Source organism: Lutra lutra, chromosome 4, assembly GCF_902655055.1.
Source record: "Lutra lutra chromosome 4, mLutLut1.2, whole genome shotgun sequence".
Lineage (NCBI taxonomy): Eukaryota > Metazoa > Chordata > Mammalia > Carnivora > Mustelidae > Lutra > Lutra lutra.
The window spans coordinates 189,913,682-189,937,523 of record NC_062281.1 but is presented as its reverse complement, the minus strand read 5'-3'; the positions used below and the strand labels follow the sequence as shown (position 1 = coordinate 189,937,523).

At 52.0% G+C, this 23,842-nt stretch overlaps 1 long non-coding RNA gene across 1 annotated transcript; it reads left to right on the top strand.

The window, feature by feature from the left end:
- The first annotated feature begins 1,223 nt into the window (after positions 1–1,223).
- Positions 1,224–23,322, top strand: LOC125098955 (uncharacterized). Its single transcript, XR_007126987.1, has 3 exons — positions 1,224–2,251; positions 18,554–18,666; positions 21,163–23,322. It is a non-coding gene; the product is annotated as an uncharacterized LOC125098955 (long non-coding RNA).
- The last annotated feature ends 520 nt before the right edge of the window (positions 23,323–23,842 follow it).

Below are 23,842 nucleotides of genomic sequence, written 5' to 3'. Positions count from 1 at the left end.
GGCCCTCTCTGACCCAGCCACTCAGAAGGAAGCCTCCAGTCCACTCAGCTTTGCACACACAGTTTCTTAGAATCTAAACTTCCCAGAGGTAGGAAGTGCTTTTCCAGATTCTAGACCTTTCCGTATTTTACCCCGGGCTCAACAAAGTAGCTGTTACCTACAGGGTCTGGATTGGGGTCCCAGATTGGTGGATCACGGAGTCCCAAGGGCCTGCTGGAGGCTGCAGACCCTCTCCCATCTTTTTTCTCAGATCCTCCCGGAGCCATCTCGGGACCTCCCCAGAGTATAAAGACTCCGGGTTTGGAAGTCTCTAATAGATGATTCCGCTTTGCGTCTATATGCCACACCTAACCCAGACCCCATGCACACTCACACCCTCCAGGACAGCCGGGGTCTCTCTGTCCCAAGCAATTCAGGGATGCATGGTCAAGGTTGGGACTTTGGAGAGGCAAGGTGGGGTGGGGCCTTGAGGGGACGGTGCCCAGAAGAGGGAGGAACTGAGAAGGGATGGGACGGGAGAGAGAGAGAGACGAAGCCAGAAAGGGTGGACTTAGGGGCCCAACCCAGGTGGACGGCTCCTTCCAGAAACAGACTCGCTGCACACGGGCCCCCGCCCACTTCCAGACCAGCCTCTGGCCTAAACCCCCAGGTGTCACAGAGCCAGAGCCAGGGGCTGCTGCTCCAATGCCATCAGGAAATATTATTTAGCCCGGATATTTTTAGCAGGAGTCGAGCTCCGAGCAAATGTCATGTGAGCCGTCTTCTCTTACACGGCAACTTTGGGCTATTTAAAGAGATGGTAATTATGCTCCTGCCACCATGATCAGGGCGGGCTGAATCCGTGATTGCAGGAGCCCCTCATCTGCCATGCGGAGCACTTCACGCTAATGGAGCCCAATTTTCGAAGCCGCCTGCCTAAATCTGTCCGGCGTCCCAGCTGGACATTTCAATGGGCCCCGGGGCGGCGGGGGCGGGGGGGGGCAGCAGACTGTTCTTTGGGGCCTCGTAGCTGCCCCCAACAGCAGCTCCAACAGTGGGCTCAGCCACAAGACCCCCCTGACCACCAGGCTGGGCAGGACTGCTGCCCCCCACTGGCCTCCCGCCTCTGAAGCAGATTTTGGCTTGTAATGGGAGACATACTGATGCCCCCCCAGAAGCCCATCGGGCCGGCATCTTTCAGAGGACCCTTCAGCTCCCCCTGAAGCCTACAGCAGCCTTGGGGTCTGAAGAAACAGGACCTACTCATCAAGGGTCTGACCAAGGAGATGTGGACACTAGGAGGTCAAGGACAAGGTTCACTGAGGGGACACTCAGGAGGGTGACGGGGCCAAGGAGGGGACGGGCAGGAGCAGGAGACAGGGCAGCAGGCCACTTGGGGAGGAAGGCAACTAGACCCTTGCGGGGAGCGGATGCCTCGTAGGAGGGCTTGGCACACAGTAGGCCCCTCACTGGGCGGCACATGGGTGAGAGAACGAGTATGTGGTCACCCCAGCCGGCCATGCCCACCAGGAGGCCCGGATTCCGTCTGGCCAGGCACCCCTGGGGTCCCGTTCTCGGCTCCCTCGGCACTGCTTTAGTGGACATCGGCCATGGGAGACTTGAATCGAGGCGGGTGTCTGGATGGAGGGAGTGGGACAGGAGGGAGTCCCCAGACCCCATCCTAGAAGGACTGGCAGGAGGTATTCAGGAGATTCAAGGAAGGGAAAGCTAGCTAACTTCAAATATTCGAAAGGATGTAAAAATGGAGAAGGGCCCGGCTCCTTCCAGAGGCTGCTGAGAACAGACCCGGGACCAGCCTCAGGGCAGTGGGGACAGACAGCTCAGCCGAAGAAACTGGTAGTCTTGCAGTGGGATGGCCCTCCCTGGCCCTGGAGCTTTTCGAAGAATCATAGCACTGGAGGGACCTCAGAGGGATCTCCTTCCCGGCCTCTGCCCAAAGCCCGGACCCCCTCCCCCCAGCTTTCCTCGGATGGCCTCAGGCCTCTGCCAGGAGGGCACCAGGGGAAGCTTCCAGCTTCGGCTGCCAAGACACAAGCCCAGAAGAGCTGGCACTGTCTGCCAGCCCCTCTCCAAAGGAGAACAGAAGTCAGAACCTTCTGCCTCGGGGTGTCCCCGAGCACCAGGCCAGCAGAACCTTCCAGAAAGTTGCTCCTGCCCCACGTACCTGGCCAGCGGCGCTTCCCAGGGGCAGTGTCAGGGAGACTGCAGAACAAAGAGGAAGCAACAAACTCCTGGCAAGCGGTGAGCAAAGGTGAGTGAGTAAACATTTCTGCCTGAGCGCATAAGCGCTGGCAATTACCCCAGCAGGAGGCCGGCGAGAGAGCGGTGCCGGCTGGGTTGTTTGCTCATTAAGACAAGAAAATCATTTATGTTCTGGGACTCAAGTGTCAACAGACCCAGAGAAATGTCGTTGCCTCAGCTGCCGCCCTGGGGCCGGCCAAGGGGGCAGCTGGGGTCCCGGGCACAGCTGGCAGGCCAAGAGCGGGTGTGTGAGGCACAGACGTGCTCTGGGACCCACTTTCCATCAGGGTTGTCTCCCAGACCCTCCTGCCTTGCTTTCCTCCCTTGCCCCTTCTCCTTCCTTCTCAGGTCCAGCAATCAAGGGTGGAGAGAGGGCGGCCGTGGGCCACGCAAGCACACCCGTGGCACCGTACTTAGGGGGACCTCCCATCCCAGTTTCCTCCCATCCCAGGTTCCCCTGCTGTGGGACTTCCAAGTTCCCACACTAGGATAGTCCCACGTCGACCACGATGGCTGGTCCCCATGCAGCCCACGAGCCCCGCCACCACCCCATAGGGGGGCACCATTCTCCCCATTTCACAGGTGGTGATGAAGGTGACAGCGTGGGCAGGGAAGGAAGGTTCTGGAGCTCCTGCTGCAGCCACGTCCTCACCCACCACCCAGTGTTCTCCCACTTCTCTCTCCTTTCTCCCGCCCCCTTGTATTTGCTTCAGACCTGGGCAGGAAGGGAGGGAGTCACAGACCCTGGGAGATCACCTGACCGACCCCTGAGCTGGAACAAGACAGGGAGATGAGGCTCCGGGGACCGACTCACCTCAGTGACACCCTCCCCAGACCACCCCCTACTCCTCCAGATGAGGGACAGACAGGGGCTCCCAGCAGCAGAAGGAAGAAAGCAGGCAGGAGGAGACCTAGCCAGCTCAGCCTACTGGGGGCCCCAGCCCTGCTACCTCCTTGGCCCTAGGGCCCCGCGGGAGGCAGGCTCAGGGCGCCCGGCGAGCCCCTCCATTTCCCTGTCTTTGCAGATTCCACCTCCACTTGGGCAGCACAGAGGCTGGAATGGGGAGGATGCCCGAGGGGTGGTGAGAGGGTAAGACGATTCGCCATTTCCACTGGCCCCTACCAGAGCCGTCCTGCTGTTCCCACACTCCTAGAATAAGGCAGGGAAGCCCCCCGGAGGCTGGGCTTTAAGGAGGGAATGGATTCTGCTTCAACAAGGAAGGGAAGTAGCGATCAGCACCGTGCCCTTTAAGGCCCCACGCAGAGGCTATATTTAGGGCCGAGGACATTCTGCAGGACCTCGGGCAGCCTTCACTGGGAGCAATCGCTAATCACTGCATTGAGTTTACGGGAGCCCCTGGGCACACTTAACCCAGGGCAATGAATAGTTATTGCCGGCCTCCCGCTCGGGGCCTGTGGGCACACTTAAGCAAGAGCGCAGATCTCTGCTAGCGGGCACGGCCCGGGTACACCCTTGGGCACCCTGTGCCTTCAGCGGGGAGAGGCATAGTATTAAATATCTCTGTGCCCTGTGCCCACAGCTGCATTTAGCCAAGGGCAAGGCCGGTGGAACGGCTTTAATTAAAACTTAATGCAAGTTCAAGGTGCAGGCACAGAAGCAGCGGCTGCAGAAGTCGACCAGGAATGAATCAATCAGTCAATTCGACGAGGTCTCAGGTGGGGGAGAGGGGTGGTGGGGAGGGGAGGCCAGGGCAGCGGAGACCTGTCTTCTGTCTCGTGCCTGCTGCCCACAGCTCTGTGTCCGTGTTCTGGGATGCGGGGTCTCCGCGCACTCCCACACTTCACTGGGTGAAGGACGCCGGGCATCCCGGCTTCTAAGGCAGTTGTGGGAGACAAAGCAGGTGCCTGGGCCAGCAGCAGGCCCTGCTTCTCTCGTAACTCAGCCGGTGTTGCGTGACACTGGCCACACCGTCCCCCTGGCGGTAGCTCCTAGAATTACAGGCCCAGCGCAGGGGGAGAAGTGACCAGCCAGGAGCATGGAAGGTCATTGCCTGGGGGCAATGCTTGGGGCTCAGGGGTAGAGCCCAGAGTTTCTTAGGAGGAACAAGAGCAGGACAGTGAGCAGGGAAAACCGTGCCCATTCAGCCCCTGCTCCTTAAGATTGGGAAGCAGAGGAATATGCAAGCTGTCTGTCCATCCACCTGGGGTTCCAAGCTCAAGGAGCTCAAGTTTCCTATCCTGGGGACGCCCCCAGAAGTGGGGTTCCTCCTGCCACAGAGCTCTTGTTAAAATTTAGACCAGAGGGGAACACAGCTATAAGCTCCTCCCGGGGCAAGGGTCCACGACTCATTTGAATCTGTTACCCTAGTAGCAGCACAGTTTCTGGCATACAGTAGGTGCTACATAAATGCTCTTTAAATGATCAGCAAGAGTCACAGGTGGCTTTCTCTCTCCCAACTCCTCCTTCCATTCCTCCCTCCTCTTCCCTCCTTTCCCTTCCCTCAACTTTCCTTCCCCAGTCCCATCTTCCCTTACTCCCAGGCAGGGGGTTGCACACCAGTATCCCCCAGGCCATCAAATCCAGCTTGCTTTCTTTCTTTCTTTCTTTCTTTTTTCTGAGCCACTTCATGTTTGCAACATTAAAATCAACTTTTTAAAATTAGAAGATTTCCCATACAATTACAGATGTTCAGTTTCTCGTGAAAAGGTAGACCATCTGGCCAGACAGGGCTGGGGTGACGCAGAGGGGCAGGGGGGGAGGACGGTGCCTGGTTCCCGGCCCAGGTCACTGTGCGCTTCCACATCTCTCGGCTCCGTTCTCTAGAATCTGTAGAACCGGGACAATTGCCTAGGATCGCTCTGAAGATGAAATTAGTTAGTATCTGCAAAGCGGTTAGAACAGGGCCCCGCATAGCACGGGTGCCGTGAAAGTATTCACTAAATAAAGACAGGAGTAAAATTCTTGACTGCCTCCTCAGCCTGGCGTTTCTGGGGCGGGTTTGGCCCCTGGCAGCATTGGCATCTGTAGCCACCGGCCATCCACATCCTGCCGGGCTCGCAGACGCTCCCAAGGGACTCGAGAGGAACCTGAGGGCAAGGAGCCCGCAAGGCAGTGAAGGAGCTCACCTGGGCTGGAACCTCCGAGTCCCGGTCTCTGACACGGAGACGTTGCACCCGACTGCACCTGCCGTCCTTTTATGGCTCGAAGTCTACAATTCCTTGACGTTCCCCAGCTCAAGAAGGAGCATCTGAACTTGCAATTTTTTGTTCAGTCTAGTGAGAGGAACACAAGGACATCGTGTTGCAGCGTCAGTGGTCACCCCAGCGCTCCCACTGTCCCCCGTGTCATTCACATGCCTGCTCTCCTCCCCCGTCCCCTCCCAAGTCGCTCCGACAAACCAGGTGGGCACCAGTCAGTCCCCACAAATATCTGTGGGGGAGCAAGGCCACGCAGCACCCCAGCTGCCACCTCTCTGGCCGGCCATGTCTCAAGGCCCAGGAACCCCAGTCTTTGGAGAGAAGCCCAAAGGGCTTGGGATGTCTCCCCGGCAACATCGCATGTCCCTCTGGGCCCTCTGAGCCTCTTACCTGAACAGACGTAGGCCCAGCAGACGCTGGCCTGGCCCAGCCTGGACATTATCCCTGGACCCTTCATTGTGCAGCACACACGCTGCTCGAACCTTTCCACCCCTTTCTGAAATATTCTCATTTCCAACCTGTAATTTGCTTTCTGGAAGCAGGGCAAAATTCATGTGCGCGACTGGAAGAGAAAAACGCAGTTAACAAGCGGCAATTAGAGGTCGGTGACTATTCCCAGCAAGTATGGTTACCATCAACGGACCGGAAGCTGGGCGGGCCTCTTGCAGGAGGGCTGGGCAGTGAGACCAGGGCTGTGGGGCGGGGGAGCCTGGGGCTGGTGTCTGGGTTCCTACAGAGCCGGCCCCACCAGGAAGGCCTCAGGGCTGGGGACTTTTGAAGATTTCAGGAAGGTCAGATCTGGGCACAGAGAACAAGAGATTATGCTTGAACATCCCTTGACAGGTGACAAATGTTGGTTCAGCCCTTATCTTCTTCGACCGCTACAAATGACTCCCAAAGTAGGCCGTCCTATACCCATTTCATAGATGAGGCGGGTGAGGCTCAGAGTAGGTCAGGGACTAAGCCAACATGGTAACAAGGTGCGGTGGGGAGTTAGGGGGATGTCACAGAGGAGGTGACCAAAGAAAGGAAGAGAAAGAGAAGGCATAGGTTACTGCCTGTGATTTCTGGGTACCTCCCCATCCCCGACCTGGTGACTATGGCCCCCTTGTGGGAAACTCTGGGCTTGATCAGGGAAGGGAGGACAAAAAAAGGAAGGAGAGGGAAAATGGTTATGAGGAGAAGAGGAAAATATGAGGGGCCTGGGGGGCAGGTCGCCCCTTCTCAGGGGCCAGGCCGAGGGATTAAAGCAGTTGGAGCACCTGGGAGCTACGACCCGCCCCACCCCCGCCCCAGGCCTTCAACAGCTGCACATCAGGGCGACTCCTCGTCCTCCAGCCCTGGAAGGTGAGTCGGCAACCCAGCTAACTGGCATCAGCCCAGCCCTCAGACCCTCAAAACTCACCTCTCTGCACCTTCCCTGGGCCGGGTCAAGGCCGTGCGGCTCCTGAAGCTTGTGCAATTTGGGGGAATTTCCTTTAGGAAAAAGATACAAAAATGTCTTCTGCCAAGGTGACAGAGTCTTGTGAGCACAGAAGGGACCAGAGCTAGTGAGGCGCCCTGGGGCTTATACTCCCTCATACTCCCTTATACTCCCTTATACTCCCTCAGCTCTGTCAGTCAGCCTCTGCGAATCTGGCCGTGCCCTTTATTCACGTTATTAAGCACTTATCAAGTGCCTACTGGGTACCAGACCCAAAGGCAAACACTGTGGGTAGGTCCCACTGTCCCCCACCCCACCAAAGACACTCCAGGTCCAGCTGGAGACAACTGTTTGAGCAGCTACATTATTCATCTGGGTGACAGGTGCACCAAGAAAAGCAGGTTTAACACACAGAGGTGGTCAACTATCAGGAAGACTGCCTGGAGGAGGCAGCCTCTGAGCTGGGGTAACACACCCAGCAGTCCTAGCGACCCCCAGAGGCTACTTCTCTTCAAGGTCGGAAACCTCAGATACCCAGATATAAACCTAGAAGTTCCCTATCTGGAGTGAAGAAAATTAGCGGTCATAGGACAAGGCTGAAAAGGTGAACACCAGCAGGAAATCCTATCCATTCTACCTCCAAAATATAGCTAGAATCCCACCCCTTCTCCCTGCTCTGGCCCCTGGCCTGCATTTCTGCCCCTGCCTTCCTTTACTCGTCGAGCCCCTGATTGTCTGTACCTCACACAGCAGCCATCCGGATCCTGGTCCACACTAGGTCAGATCATGTCATGCCCTCTGCTCAAACCTCCCCATTTCTCACTCTGAGGAAAAACCGAAGTCCCAGAAGGCCCACGTGATTTGCCCCTCACTTCCCTGAACTCCATTTCCACTTCCCTACCTCCCTCCTGCTCCCCACTGGCCTCCCTGCTCTTTCTCAAGCATGCCAGGCACACGCCTGCGTCAGGGCCTTTGCACTGACCAAATCTTCTGCCTGGAGCTGCGTTCTCTTAGATACCCACATGGCTCACTCCCCCACCTCCCTCAAGTCTCTGTGCAAAGGTCACCTTCTCAACGAGGTCTCCCCTCTTCTTGCCTTTAGTCTGCAAACACTGCTTCCTTTTTCTGGAACCCTGATGTGCTTAATTGACTTATCTATTATGCTTGATGCTTGTCTCCCCACACCCAAATGTGGCTCCATGGACCGGGAGTGTTGGTTTGGTTCATCACTCTATCCCTAGCATCGAGGGCAGTGTTTGGCATGTAGAGGGCTCACAATAAATATTTGTTGAATGAGGGAAGTAGAAAGAGGGAGAGCTCCGGGCAGAGAGATCGTTATCGTCTCCTTTGGATTTTCTCTAGTTTCTGTAATTACCTTGTATTGCTTTTGTCATGATTTTGTTTCCAAGTTGCTTTTTAAAAACTCACCGTTTCACCCTCAAATCCTTGACTCCGTGGTGGGAGATGAATACGCTATTTCCGAAAACCCCAGAAGACTTTGTAGGGGGGCGTTTCTCTGGTAACATGCGCTCCTTTTAAAAGCACGCAGCTTCCACCTCTATGTTTAGCAAGAGATCAAGGCCGTGCCTCTGGCAGAGGTAGGCTCTGGGAGGAGGAAGATCACTGGGGAAATAAAGTGTCTAAGCCTGGATGTGCAAATTGACCTGGATCGTTTTAGTTTTGCATTCACGTTTGCACTTTGTAAATATTTGCCTGGCGTCCCGCTGCTCACACCTGCTTGCTGTCCCCTCAAGTTTATGGAAGGCACCAAGCCCTGTCATGTCTCCGTCTCCACCTGGCCCTGGCTGGCGCTGCCTTCGGAAGAAAACTCTCCGGCGAAAGCCACAGGTGTCTCTGACAGCGCCTAAAACTAATGGCCTGTGGCTGGCCACTGTGACTAATTCTCTGATTATTGACTTTATGATTTTACGCTTAAAACTTCTTTATAATAACACACAGAAATGTTTAATGGGCTCTATCCAGAGCCATAAAAATTACTTATTGAACAAGCGTTTTAAAACTATTAATCTATTGTTTTCCATTAATAATGGCTCTCCAAAGAACAGGCGACAGCTTAATGTATCCACAGCATTTCTCCCCGAAAAGGGGCCTTTTAATAGAGAATTGCCACTCCCGAGGCTTCGCGGGTTGGCTGGCTATCGGGCAGCTGATGCTCCCAGGACAGATTTAGGCTCCACCGGTCCCCGAAAGTGCTTTAAGGATGTCCTTCGTAATCCGCAAGGGGGCCCTGAGAGATTTTCTTAGCATCTAAGAGAGATGGAAAAGACCTTCTCCCCAGTCTCTCTTTCTGTGCAAAAGAGGAATTTCTAGGGCCTGTTCTGCAGTGCCCACACTGGAGGACACAGAGGGAAGGGGGCAATTTGCACATCTCTCTACTCTTGTTCCATCCAGAAGATTCCAGAATGACCTGAGGTACCCACCCCCTTTCCTACTTTGGTTGGCAAATAAACACCTGAAAGACCCATTTTCTGCCGCGTCAGGGAAGCAGTCCCCTTCACCAAGCCTGGGATGGCTTCCTGCCTCAGGTGTGTCAAAGGCAGCCCCATAGCCCCACATCATTTACTTTTCCGGGTGATTTAGGTTTTGAAGCATGTAAACACCAGATGGGCATTTCTTCTAGGGTTTCAGGATGCTCGTTCGTTCACCAAATGTTTATTGAGTGTCTACTAAGTACCAGACAGTGTTCTTGGCTCTGGAGATACAGCAGTAAACCAGGAACATGTGGGGCTTGCCCTCATGGAGCTCTCCTCTGTGGGGGGAGCATAGACGACAAAGGATCTAGAAGGTCATTGTAAGTAGTGGCGAGTGCTAAGAAGCCAATGGGCTGAGGTTGTGACTGGGGTGGGCAGGGATTGCGTTAGATGGAGAGTCAAGAGGCTTCTTGGGAAGATGGCTTTGAGCAGAGATGTGAGAGACAGAAACACACCAGCAGTGAGAAATGGGGGAGGAGCATTGCAGGCAGGGGAAAGGCAGTACAAAGGCCCTGGGGTGAGGTATACAGACAGGCATCTCTCCCCGAGTGAAGGCCTACCAAGCCAACAGCTGTTCCCTACCTGGCAAGGGCAGAATTCTGCCCAGCCATGTCCTCAAACTCTCCACATGGCTCCAAGGAAATCCACAGGGAAAAAGCACTTGACCTTATCTGTGGAATGAGAAGACACATCTGAGAATGAAGGAAGAATTTCTCCTCCCAGCCTTACTTTAATGGAATGGATAGGAAGGGACACATAGGAGTCATATTCTCAACCCTGAAGGGACACGTTACTCCATGCAGAGGTCACAGTTCATAGATTATTAGAGGACAATTGTCTTAGGGTGGGACTTCTCAAACCTCAGTGTGCCTACAAATCACCTGGGGGTCTTTTAAAAAGATTCTGATTCAGTAGAATCAAGGTAGGGCCTGAGATTCAGCGACTCAAACAAGCTCCCAGGAGATGATGATGCTCCCAGGTGATGGGGTTCAGGGACCACACTTTACATAGAGATGTCCTGAAGGTCATTAAATCCAACCATTAGGTTTTACAGGGGGAGACAAGTAGAGACGTGACTTAATGGTGAGACTGGAACACTGAAGCCAGAGCCCCTGGGTGTGAATACCTCTGTTCTGTGTGTATATGCATATGTGTGTACTGGTGGCTCAGTTACGGTTTCTTCCTGTGATTTGGTTGTATGATGACAATGGTGGTGATGATGGTGATTATGGCAAAGATGGTGATGATGATGGTGGTGGTGATGGTGGCAATGACAGCGATGACTGGGGCTCCTGTGTGGCTTGGTTGAGTATCGGACTTTTGATTTTGGCTTGGGTCATGATCTCAGTCATCAGATCAAGCCCCACATTGGGCTCTGTGCCCAGTGTGGAGTCTGCTTGAGATTCTCTCTCCCTCCCCCTTTGCCCTTACTCCCCCTGCCCCAAAAAAGATGGTGATGATGATGGTGATGGTGATGGTGGTGATCATGGTGGTGGTGATGGTGGTGATCATGGTGGTAGTGATGGTGGTGGTGACAATAATGATGATAGTGGTGATGATGGTGGCAATGATGGTGATGGTGGTAGTGATGGTGATGATAGAGATGACGATAGTGATGATGATAGTGATGATGGTGGAGGTGATGGTCGTGGTGACAATGATGGTGGGGGTGATGGTGATGGTGGTGATGGTGATGATATGGATGACGGTGGTGATGATGATAGTGATGATGGAAGTGATGATGGTGGATGTGATGGTCGTGGTGATGATGATGGTGGGGTGGTGGTGGTGACAATAGTGATGATGGTGGTGATGATGGTGGGAATGATGGTGATGACGGTGGCAATGATGGTGGAGATGATGGTGATGACTGGACTTCGTAAAGTGGATGTGAGAGTTGAGTGAGTATATACTATGGTCTTTACAGGGTGGTTATCCCAGAGAGTGGTACCTAAAGCTGACAGCTCTTATGTTGGCAATTACTGTCACCCAGAGAAAAGGACTTCTCTATGGTCACAGAGCAGTAGGACCAGATGCCCAAGCATCCCTACTATCACTTTCCAGCTCATCACATAGTCAAACAAATTAGAGTGTCAGAAATCAAATAAACGTTAGAACACGCATGACCCTGAATCCACATTGTACCCATCGTAATGATCCTCTGCTGGGATGGGAGGCAAATCTGCCCTCTGGCAGGCTGCAGGATCATCACTGTAGATACAGCCTCCCATTGTCTGGGAGAGTTGGTGGCGGGGAAGGGGATTCTGAGTGGAATCTGCACAGCACAGATGTAGGATAGCCCTAGTGCAGTTTAAAAGATGTGAGTAGGCCTGAGTAGGAATGTGCTTATTGGTCACTTGATTCATAGAAGTTGGGTGGGAGCAGGCCAGGGCATCCTGGAGCTTCACAGCGCAGCTGAGGACTCCAGGTAGCAGGCACAGCCCATGCACCAGGCTAGAGGAAAGAAGCAGTACACGGTGTCCTGGTGGAACTCCCACTCCAACCTCTGCTCACCCCATCCCAATCCAGCCTCCAGATGGCATCCAAGAAGAATCTTGAAAATGTGAGATCATGCCAGTCCCTCCTGAGGATGCTTCAACAGCTCCCCCACTGCCCTTGGAAAAATCCAAACACTTGCACGACCCCCATGGCCCTGCCCACCTCTCTGAACCTTCCATCACCACATTCTGGCCAAGCTGGTCTTTTATCTACCTCAGGGCCTCTACACATGCTGTTCCCCCTGCCTAAACACTGTTCCTCATTCTTCACATGGCTGGTTCTTCTTCATGCAGTAGGTCTCAGCTTCAGGGTTATCCCCATGGAGTACCCTCCCTGACTACCTCCATCTATTCTCTACCCTGGCCTTGTGTTTATTTCCTTCCTGGCTCACATCACTGTTGGGAGCTCTGTTATCCGGTGGCTTACAAAGATTTCTGTATATTTCTCCCACTTGAGGTCAGAGAAGTGCAGAGACATTTGTCTCTCACTCGAGTGAGGATGAGCTCAAGGAGGGCAAGGGCCATATCTATCTGTCCACACTCTGCTTCCAAGCCTCTTCCATTCACCTGTGCCTGGGACACAGTAGCTGCTCAGTAAATATTGGACCAGGAAATGGCTATGCCTGGATCCTAGCATGCCCAAGAAAAGAGGAATGCTGGAAGGAATTTGTGGGGGATTTCTTTTGTTTCCCTTCTTCCCAAAACACATAACCAATGAGCTCCATGGAAAGGCACAGCTGTGTCTCACTCACTCACTGTCGCACCCCCAACGCCTTGCCCTGGGCCTGGCGTCCATGGATCCCTGATAAAGATGTGTTAAATATGTGTTTTCACCCCAAGTGCCTGTAACCAGAGAAGCAACGATATCAAGTGTGATAGCTTGGCCACAGTAAGTAGAATCTTGTTGGCTGTGACAGATTCCCAAACAGGTCCCTACCCATGCCTCCTTAATGGTACAGAGTTGATAGAGACCTTAAACTCAGTGTACTCTAGGCTTGACTTCTCCGACAACCGGAGAGATAGGCAGTTGGAAAAAATCTCATCTCCTGGGTTAATGTGTCTCTCAACAGAGACATTAAAGCTGCCAGGAAGAACATGAGATGCATAGGCTCCTAGAGCTGGGATGTCAGGGGTCAGACTCTAGTTCTAGCTACATGGCCCAGGCAAGTCCTTTAGCATCTCCCAGACTCTACTTCCTCTTCTGCAAAATGGACGCATGTGCAGTAAAGAACTAACCTTGCCTATGGAAAGGGTTGGCCCTTGACCCTTAGCTCCCAGGAGGCACATTCTAGGCCCTTGGAAAATATTTTGCCTGATAAGTATCTTTGTTTCCCTGGAGGCCTTGGGCCACACCAGATGGCCTAGTGGGGTGACTTATGTCATGTCATCTCAACCTTTGGAGGGCTAGAGACAAAGGCCAGCCAGGAAGATGGTCAGCCATGGCCACGTGACTGACCTCTAGTAAAAACTCTGGACACCGAGTAAGCGTCTCCGGTTGGCGATTCTCTGCATCTATGTCACACATTGTTGCTAGAAGTTAGCACGGTTTGCTCACTTCCCCGGGAGAAGGACAAGCAGAAGCTTGGACCCGCATGTCTCCCAGATTTGGCCCTGTGCCCCTCTTTCTTTGGCTGATCTTAATCTGTATCCTTTGGCTGTAATGAGCCTTAACAGGGAGTAGGTGACTTTTCTGGATTCTCCGAATCCTTTTTGTGAATGGCAGAAACTAAGCGAGGTCTCGAGGACCCCTGAATTTTGAAGGTGGCGTCAAAAGCAAGGGTGGTCCTGGGGACTCTGGAACCTTTCAGGACAACACCAACACCTCCCCCACTGGGTAGCAAGGAAATAAAATGAGACCGCGCATGTGAAACCCTTAGCTCGGGGCCTGGCCTGGAATGTGTTCCAGGTACGTGTTCCTCCTCCTAGAATCTTCTAGGTGATCTGGTGGCCACCTGCAGAGACTCTGGAGATCTGCCTGGGCCGAGGTCCTGACTCTCCCCCTCACTGCTGTGGGAACCGGGACTCATCCCCCGCTTCTCTGGACCTCAGTTCCCTCCCCTAAAAGTCATGCTGTCCTAAGAATGAGCTCGGGGACACAAAATTCTAGAGGCAGGCCTGGAGTATCCCATGTTCCGTGTGCGGGATTTTATTATACCAGCACTGCTAAACTCTGCGTCAGGATCCAGGCTCCAACCCTCTTTCGGGCAGTTGACCTCCAGCACTTGACCTCAGGGAACCCCGGTTCCTCGTCGGGAGGAGGAGACTGAAATCCGTGCTTCTGCCGAGGGCTTTCTCACTCACTCGCAAAGTTACTCAATCTCACCAGGTTGCTCAGCAGGATGCTCTGTGGGGAAATGCCCGAAGCCCGACGCAAGCTCTAAACACACGATTTATTTACCCATCAGAGACATCAAGTGCAGGGCTTGGCCTGGCCTTGTTTAGCCCGAAAGGGAAGATCCGTGGGAACATCATGGGTTGAACACAAACAAGACAGATGGCCGGCCCTACAGGAGAGAAAGGGCCGGGGAAGGGAGTGAGTGGTGGTCTACGGCGGACCCTCCTACCTTCATTCAGTCCTTGAGGTTTATTTGGAACACCCACCCCAGGCAGTGACCAAGGCGGGGAAAGACACCTCCCCTAAAAAAATGAGTCAAGAAATAAACGAACAAAATCATCTCAGATGATGGTCCAGGTCTGAAGGAAGTAAAACAGCGACGAGACGTGAGGGTTTGGGCTGCGCAAGGTCAGGGTTAAAAGATAATTTTAAAAAAAGGGAACATCGTGACTCTCATGCAGATCAAAAAAAAAAAAAAAAAAAAAAAAGAACCCATGTTAAAGACTTTATTTAACACATTATTAATGAGGGAACCAGGCAGATACTACAACCAGTTCAAAGGAGAAATCAAAGAACAGACACATTTCTAGATAAGGAATTCATTTCTAGAAATGAATTTGCAAATAGATTCAAAACTGGCTTCTTCCTTATTCCGCAGAAGGGGGTGGAAGTCCATTGAACCGTCCCGATGCAATTTATTTTGCCTGTCCAGAGACGAGAATCATTCACATTGCCGTGGGATATCTACAACTTATAACACCATAAAATAGCTCGGAGGCAATGGGATCTGAGGAGTGAAACAGCAGCCAAGTGTCCTATAAACAATACAGTTTTCCACTGGACGCATGCAATAGCCTTTTTTTTTTTTTTTTTTTTCTGTTGTTTATTCCAATTTTTCTTGTCAGGTAGCAAACATCGCTGGGAAATGACAGGTGAGTCGAGATGCTGTGCCAAGGAATTCCAAGCAGGGATTTGGGGAGGGGCTGTCCCCAGCGCAGAGAACAGTAGGTGTAAAGATTGTGGGGCAGGGAACAAGTTTGGTGTGTTTAAGGAAAGCTCAGCGGGATTGGAGCCAGTGACAAGGAGCCGAATGGTGGGCACCAGGCGGGAAGACCAGGAAGGGACCAGAGCCACAGAGCCCAGACTGAGCCTTCATTCAGAATGAAGGGAAACCCTAGAGAATTCTGAGTGAGCCAGGAAGAGGATCTCTCCCTTATGTTGTCAAAGAATCTTTTTTGGCCACTAAGAAAGTAGCTATTGCAAAAGGACTGTAGACAAGAGTCTGAATTTCTTGGGAAGAGTTTTCTTTTGGGGAGTTCAGGAAACAATCTCGGAGCCAGAAACTGGAAAGGACAGACAACAGTGGCAGAAATCGGAGGGTAGGAGCAGGGAGAAATCTCCTTCCTCCTAATGGGAATCACGTGGCTCCAACCACTCTGGGAACCTGGTCGAACCTGCCTACGCTGACCCGCGCCCATCCTCTGACCTGCAGCGACCGATTCCGCTCCAACAGAAACGCAAACACGTGGGCGCTTGAACATATGGACGAAAGCGTTCGCCACAGCATTTTCCTGAAACTGGAAACCAGCCCTTGGGTTTGGAAATCTGGACAGTGGCGACCTTCGGGGAGGAAGGCAAGAGTAATGAACGGTTGGGAAGAACCCAAGAAGGGGCTCCAAGGAGCGGATCTTCTATTTCTTGTCCTGGGCGGTGGTCCTCAGAGCAGTGACTTGAATTGTTCAGTAAAATGTATAATGAATTGTACAATTGCACAAAATTGTACAGAACTTGTGCAATTGTACAAAAATGTTCAATTGAATTGTACAATGAAATGAATTCAGCAACCACAGAGCTGAAGAGAAAAAATGTGAAATTCTTAGAAGTGGAACCCCAAAGTGCACGGTTTCTTCAGCAGAAAACTGGGTGTTGTCTAGCGCCCCCTTCAGGATTGTTTTGGTCTATGCACTTTTCATCATCTGAGCTATTTTACAACTCAATTGTTTAAAAAAAAAAAAAAGACAACTCTCTACATTGTTGAGCTTTGGAAATAATGCAAATGACTCTTGTCCCAAAAAATACATATGGTGTCTAGCAGAGTTGCAGTTGGCTACGGACCTCTGGACGTCGACCAATGTTGTATCTACAAAGCTGTTCCATTCCAGCGTTCCTGGCTGCCTGCCACCCCAGGGTAACATGGTACCGGCTCCCTCATTAGAGAATGAGGCCAATAAAATCTCTGAAACACTCTCATTTTATATGTGCAGGAAAGTCGTGCTGATACCCTTTGAAAAACTTTCTCCTTTCACAAAATCTGTATGTTTTCCTGTGTGAACATTAGACTTCCGTTTAAAAACAATTTAACTAAAAAAGTTAAATTCAGGGATGTCTGGAAGGCTCAGTCCATTAAGCACCTGCCTTAGACTCAGTCATGATCCCAGAGCCCTGGGATCGAGTCTCACATTGGGCTCCCTGCTCAGTGGGGAGGCTGCTTCTCCCTCTGCCTGCCTCTCTCTTTCTCTCTCTCTCTCTGACAAATAAATAAATAAAATCTTTTTTTTAAAAAAAGTTACATTCAAGGGGCGCCTGGGTGGCTCAGTGGGTTAAAGCCTCTGCCTTCGGCTCAGGTCATAATCCCAGGGTCCTGGGATCGAGCCCCGCATCTGGCTCTCTGCTCAGCAGGAAGACTGCTTCCCTTCCTCTCTCTCTGCCTGACTGTCTGCCTACTTGTGATCTCTGTCTGTCAAATAAATAAAAACTTTTTTTAAAAAGTTACATTCAAAAGGGCAGGAAAGGTCACCCCAGTTCTATGTGAGGCTGCTATCATCAGGCCCTTCAGTACCTGGGTGGGACGGGACCAGGCCAACTGCCAAGAGTTGGTTGGCAAAGAATGACAGGGGCATGTCCCCAGGCTGGAATCTGAGCTAGAGGAGCCAAAGGCTAGGTTTCCGGCAGCCTAATTTCATTCACTGAACTCAAAAGTGTGGAGCCCCTCTTCTAGAAGGTGGGGTCCCTCCATCACCAGGCCATTCTGCTGGCTGACCTGAGGATGCTGAACCTGTTGGGGTCTCCCTCCGGTTCCCAGCAGGAGGAAGCGCTATTATTATTTGATTAATTCACAAAACAAAGACCTGGTTGGAGCAACTGGGCTTGAAGTAAGGTCCTCGGAGGGCGAGTAAATCTGAAACTGGAACAGAGAAATAAACTAGGGAAGGAGAAGAGGCTGTCCCTGACAGTTAGTACCATCCTCGTGGGGAAATTCCCACCTCTGGCTTCACATTAAGGAAAGCTGCATAAAATCCGACCTTGCAAGAGGCCAGGGACATGGGCGAGGTGGCAGACGGCCACCCCTCCTTCTGTAGCTTCTCCAAAACTCCTCCTGGAGCTTCTGACCCTGGTGAAGATTGACATGTGGTTGGGAGAAAGATGTGGGTTTGGGGTTTTGCCCCCTCGCTTCTGCAACCCAGCTGAGGCGGCCCCATGAAGTTGCCCGTCCCAGCCTGGGGGTGGGGACCACACTCCATCCCAAAGCTGAACCCCCTTGTTGGGCATTCTTGAGGAGTGGGAAGGAGGGAGGGGGACCGCTCCCAGGCTACCTCTGAACTTCCCCTGCCTCCCCCGCAACGGTGGGAGCCAGATATTGTTGACATTCAAGTGTCTGGAGGCCTCCCTCCTGAGTCCCTGGAAGGAGCCATTCCAAGTCTTGCTTAAAAGTGGCTGTCCGCTGGAGAGGACAGGCAGTAGTTCTGATGCAAAGAAGAATGAGATTTTCTCTGTACCCTCGCCATTCAGTAGCCCATGACCACAACCTCATCATTTGAAACCTCCTTGAAATCAAGCATCTCTTGGTCAGCTTGAACCCTCATTTGTCTTAAGAATCCCTCCAAGAAACACAAAGAGGGTTCTGTTTTCTCCGTGTTCTGGAGAACTCGAGAACTGGGAAGCAGGCACCCCAAGAAAGCCCACCCCTCAGGGCAGCCCCAGAACCGGTCCAGTCTCACACATTTGGGCCCCGCCTTCCCACTATGAGAAAGGAGACCACAGACCCCAGGTGGAGCCATTTGCGTGAGGCCCTGTAGCCGCAAAGCAAGACGTAATGCCTCCCCTGACTCCACGCACAACCTCCCTCAGAAGGGCTACCTTCAACCAGCCAGCCCGGAGTTTCCTGGCCAGTCCCTGGAAATGACCCACCATTCCCCTCAAGACATGGGCTTTGCCTAAGTGCATTCCCTGTTAATGATTTCCTCTTTTCTGTTCCCTCTTGGCCTTACAAGCTTTTCCATTCCTTCCATTCCACGGAGCTCCCTTCCATTTGCCAGATGGGTGCTGCAGATTCGCGAACAGCCACATGAAGCCAATTTGACCTTCAGATTTATGAGGATGAATTTGTTTTTTTTTTTTTTTTTAGCACCACGGAGATGTGAGGTTTCAGGCTTCCAATGGAAAATATCTGGTCTCAGCTCCGAAGTGTGTGGGGAGGTGCAGAGCTCCACGGGGTTCTCCCAACTCCACAGTGACCAGGTAAGGCCTTTCTGGATGGCTTAGGTAAGGGACCCTTAGCAGACAGCTGCTGGGGACCCCCACATCCTTGAGCTTGGCTACTCTCTCCTGCCCTGGACAAATGTATCCAGAAGCAGAACCAAGAGCACAAAGGAAAGGTCAGCCTCTTTCCTTCCCCTCCAGCGCAGGTCTCAAGGGTCATTGTGGTGCCAGAAAGCACAGGTGGATACCACCATCTCTCAGCAGCCCCCCCAGTGGCCCCCTACTCTGGTGAGATTAGCTGCTTCAGCCCTGGGAGCTCAAGGAAGGACAGATGCCCAGGAGGGTGACAAGAGATAGATGCCCTAGAAAGGCAAGGCCCCTCCCTCAGCTTGAAGGAGAAAGTTCTGTAGGGAAGAGAAAAAGTTCCTCCACTTCTTAGGGTCCCTAGCAACACTAGGGTCTGCAAATCAACCCAACAAAGACAGATTATAGGAGATAAACACACATTAATTTAATATGAGTTTTATGAGATGTGGGAGCCTTCCTAAAGAAATAGAGACCCAGGGGCACCTGGGTGGCTCAGTGGGTTAAGCCTCTGCCCTCGGCTCAGGTCATGATCCCAGGGTCCTGGGATCGAGCCCTGCATCAGGCTCTCTGCTCAGCAGGGAGCCTGCTTCCCCCTCTCTCCCTGCCTGCCTCTTTGCCTACTTGTGATCTCTGTCTGTCAAATAAATAAATAAAATCTTAAAAAAAAAATGGAGACCTGAAAAAATGGTTAAACCTGACTGTTTTCATGCTAGTTTGATGAAGAGTGGACAGATATGACAGGGCAAAGGGGTGCACGCACAGGGTAGCGAACTGGGGGAGACCTGGGAAAGCCCGTTGCTTGGATTCCTCCCGGTGTCCCTCCATCCTGGGGATAAGGACGCTCCTTTCCTCCAAGTCTAGGAGGAGGTCCCCTCTCCCAGGAAGTTTCTGTGACCTGCTTTAGGGGAAGATAGAAGGGCCACCTGTACTTGCCATGTTCTCAAACTCCTTCAGCTTTACAATTTTAATATACCAAAGTGCCCCGTTTTAAGGGAGCGTGTCCTGACCCTGTGGGCTGTGTCTGGGCCAGAAAAAGAAACTCAGAAGCCAAGTTTAACTTGAGGAACAGTCATGTTCTCTTGACCCAACTTCCCAAAGACCTCCCCGGGACCCCTCCCGGTGGAGTCTAGAAGTTGCTGAGAGCAGCCACACCAGCCAGCTGAGGCTTGGAGGGTTTCTGGGAGAATGAATGCAGAATTTCTGAATGAAGCAGCCGCGGTGAGAGACATCACGAACACAGGAGGGAAATGAACAGACTTGAGGTTTTTGAAGGGTCACTGTGGCTGCTGGGTTGAGAATGGCCTGGAAGGGGTGAGGGAAGAGGTAAGGAAAGCAGCTGAGAGCCAGTTCCCACCATCCATCCAGGAGACACGTGTCTCCCGCCCGTACATGGCCCCTCCAGCCTTCCAGTCCTGCCTTGTGCAGTCTGCACCCTGCTCTCCTACCCAACCCTCCCTGCACGTGGCAAGACTCCACGGAGTGAGCGTTCTCGGAGCTTTCCAGGACTAACAATGTGTGTGCCTGGATCTTCTTGGGGGATATTTTTAAGCATGTGGTGCTTTAGTCCCACAAAGCCAAGCTCCCAATAAGACTGGGAAGAAGAACCAGACCAGAAACTGGGAGACCCATCCTGGCCTTTATGGAGGTAATTGGGTCCTGAGCTAGTCTGACCGGTGTCCTTATAAGAGGAGTTAGGATCCAAACACATGCCAAGGGAAGTTGTGAGGACACGGAGAAGACAACCACCCACAAGCCCAGGAGACGGGCCTCAGAGGAAATGTACCCTGCAGACACCTTGATCTTGGACTTCCAGCCTCTAGACTGTGAGACCATAAATTTCTGTGGTTTAGGCCGCCTGGTCTGTGGTCCTTGGTTACAGTCCTTTGAACTCACAACCCTGAGATTAAGCATTATATGCTCTACAGATGGAGCCAGCCAGGCACCTGGAGCTCCTTTTTCAAATGAGCCAGAAGAACGTCATCCCAGCTACATCAAAACTGGGGGGGTAAGGGGCACTTGGGATAATACGTTTTTTTTTTTTAAATTGGATCTCTCCCCTTACCCAGAATTTCCTTATGCTAATTTTTTAAAAGATTTTATTTATTCATTTGACAGACAGAGATCACAAGTAGGCAGAGAGGCAGGCAGAGAGAGAAGGGGAAGCAGGCTGCCCGCTGAGCAGAGAGCCCGATAGGGGGCTCGATCCCAGGACCCTGAGACCAGGACCTGAGCCGAAGGCAGAGGCTTAACCTACTGAGCCACCCAGGTGCCCCTCCTTATGCTAATTTTTAACATACAGAAAAGTCAATGTGTCCAATGAACACTCGTCTCTATCCCCGCTACCCTCATCCGTGTCCCTGCTGCCCTTGTCTGTATCCCTGCTACCTAGATTCCACTTGGATTGTTGATCTGCTGCTCCGTGTTGGATTCTCTCTCCTTTTAATGCAGCTCTCTGTTCACCACCATTCCTGAATCCCACATTGCTGCGGACTTATCAAGAGCCTCCTGAGCAGACGCGGGGCTGGGAGTCGGGACCCAGCGCTGTGTGGAGCCTGGGTGCTGGCTGGGTCTGTCCACGCACAGATGACATTCAGCAGAAGCAAACAAGGGTCGATCCCACAGCGGCTTAAACCTTCCCAGGGACTGGAAGGCCCAGAAGGCCCCACTCAGGAATGCCAAGGCCAAGTACACAACTCGCTGGGAGACGCGACAGGGGACCACCCCTGAGGGCTTGTGGAAGCTTTAAAAAGAGAAGAAGAGATGGGAATTGAAAAGCAGATTTTCTTGCCAATTTTGACAACCTAAACCCCATTCCTCCTATACACACCCCCCTCTACACACCCTTCCGCACACCCTAACACTAGGGCTTCACACGTACCCTGACCCACACAAATACACAGGAAGGGCTGCTGTCTTGGATATTCTTGGAGGACACAGTTTCACTCCGATCTTTCAGCTGGGCTCAAATTTCCTCTCTCTATTCAGGGAAAAAAATCACACTTTCAAAACTGCCTTTGCTCCACAGATTGGAAGCCCCAGGAACTGGCTGATCCCGAGGCCCTGTGCGGCTTCACCGTGGTTTTATTTATGAACACCCTCCCTCTCTTGCAAATGAGAAATTGTGAAATCCTTTTTAAACTGAGGGCTCTTCTACCGACTGAGCCGGTTTTTCCAAAAAGCAGAAACCACTGACCCACTGGCGGGTTTCTTTTGACATTTAGACGTCAAAGATTAATAAAATAGACTTAACTCCCATTGCCAAGCTTCCAAGGCATTTTAAACGTGCCCATCTCGGTGAGATCTGGCACCATCATAACCACTTTATAGATGTGGAAACCAACATTTAACCAAACGATGATCAGGCCTGCTGAAAAACTCCCCAGTGAGTCAATTATAAAACACACACAGGCTGGGAACCAAGAAATGAATAGTCAACTAGTCGTGATATAGGAACATGACTTTCTTCTTTGCACTGTGAGGAGCGATTTAATCGATTCTAGGGACCAGTTCCTTCTCCCCCTGGAACAGAATGCAAATCTTTGGCTCTCCTTGCCTCCAAGAGGGGAGCCTGGCTCTGGTGTGCCTCTATAGCCAGACCCAGTTCTAGGACTCAGAGCATCTCATCTGGGGATCCTGACCTAGGGTCCACCCCAAGGCCTGAATAGAATCTGGGGGTCCTTGAATTTGGATGGGGGAAAAAATTTCCACTAACTTCATTTTTTTAAAGATTTTATTTATTTATTTGACAGAGAGACAGTGAGAGAAGGAACACAAGCAGAGGGAGCGTCAGGGAGAGGGAGAAGCAGACTCCCTACTGAGCAGGGAGCCCGATGTGAGACTTGATCCCAGGACCCTGGATCATGACCTGAGCCAAAGGCAGAAGCTTAACCAACTGAGCCACCCAGGCACCTTATGACATGCTTCTTAAAACGTTATTTAGAGAAGGGGTCCATAGGCTTCCTCAACCACCATGTGTAACACACAAAAGGTGAAGAAACCCGGTGAGACAGACATTAGAAAGATGGGCTCAGAGAAGTTAAAACACTTGCCCGAGGTTGCCCAGCTAGGATTCAAGACCTGCTCAGTCAGGCTCCAGAGCCCACCTGTATGGTATGACTTCCCTTTCTCTGAGATGACTTAGACTCTGATTTTAATGGGCATCTGGTGCCTTCCCAGAGAGGCCGTGCAGGGAACGAAAACATCTTATAACCCAGCAGTGACTCCTAAATGTGAGTTTCTCTGCGAAAACTTCTTTATTCCCCCTTGTTTGGAAAATGGGCTAGTTAGATTTCAAGAAGCAAATTAAGAGTCAAGAACCCAGATTCTAGAAATATTCAAATTCACTAGAGATCGGAGAAATGCAAATTACAACCACATTAGGAGAGAGCATTTTACACTCATCAAAATGGCAAAAATTAAGAGGGTGGAGATGAGAGGGTAGAGTGGTGGCAACACTGCAGACAGGCAGGAGAGATCGAGATGCTGAGAATCCAGAAGCCACAACAGGTCGGGGGTGGAGCTCTCACACACACACACACACACACACACACACACACACACACACCCCTGCCTGGCAGAGCCGGTCTTCTCTGGCAAACGTAGGTGACATTACCTACTTCGCAGGATTGTTGTGAGAGTTCCAACTGCTGCTGACACCAGGTACTGGGAAGGACACCCAAGTCCAGTAAGGGTTCCATGAACACAGCACCACCTCCTGGAAGCTCCCAGCGGGCAAGGACTTTTCTCTGCTCATTGGTTGTGTCCCCAGTGCCCAGGATAATCGACCTCTCTGTAAGTCAAGTGCTCGATCAATATTTGTTGAATAAATGATGCATTTGCGAATGGTATGCGGAGAGGAAAGCTCTCAGCACTGCCTGATGGAATGTTCAAATAGTGGAAAAAAAAAAAAGGGAAAAATCTCGGAAATGGTGACCACACAGAAGGAAGGAAAGTTAAGCGTGTTTCCGCTGCCTGAGCCAGCTGTCTCACTACAATGTGGCTCAGAGAGGTCCTTCCTCTGGTTCATGACAGGTAAACCAGGGGCAAGCTGGACATTTGCAGGGGAATGAGCAGTTAAAACGAGGGAGTCACACAATAGAACATCACAGTAGTCAGATGCGGTCACCCA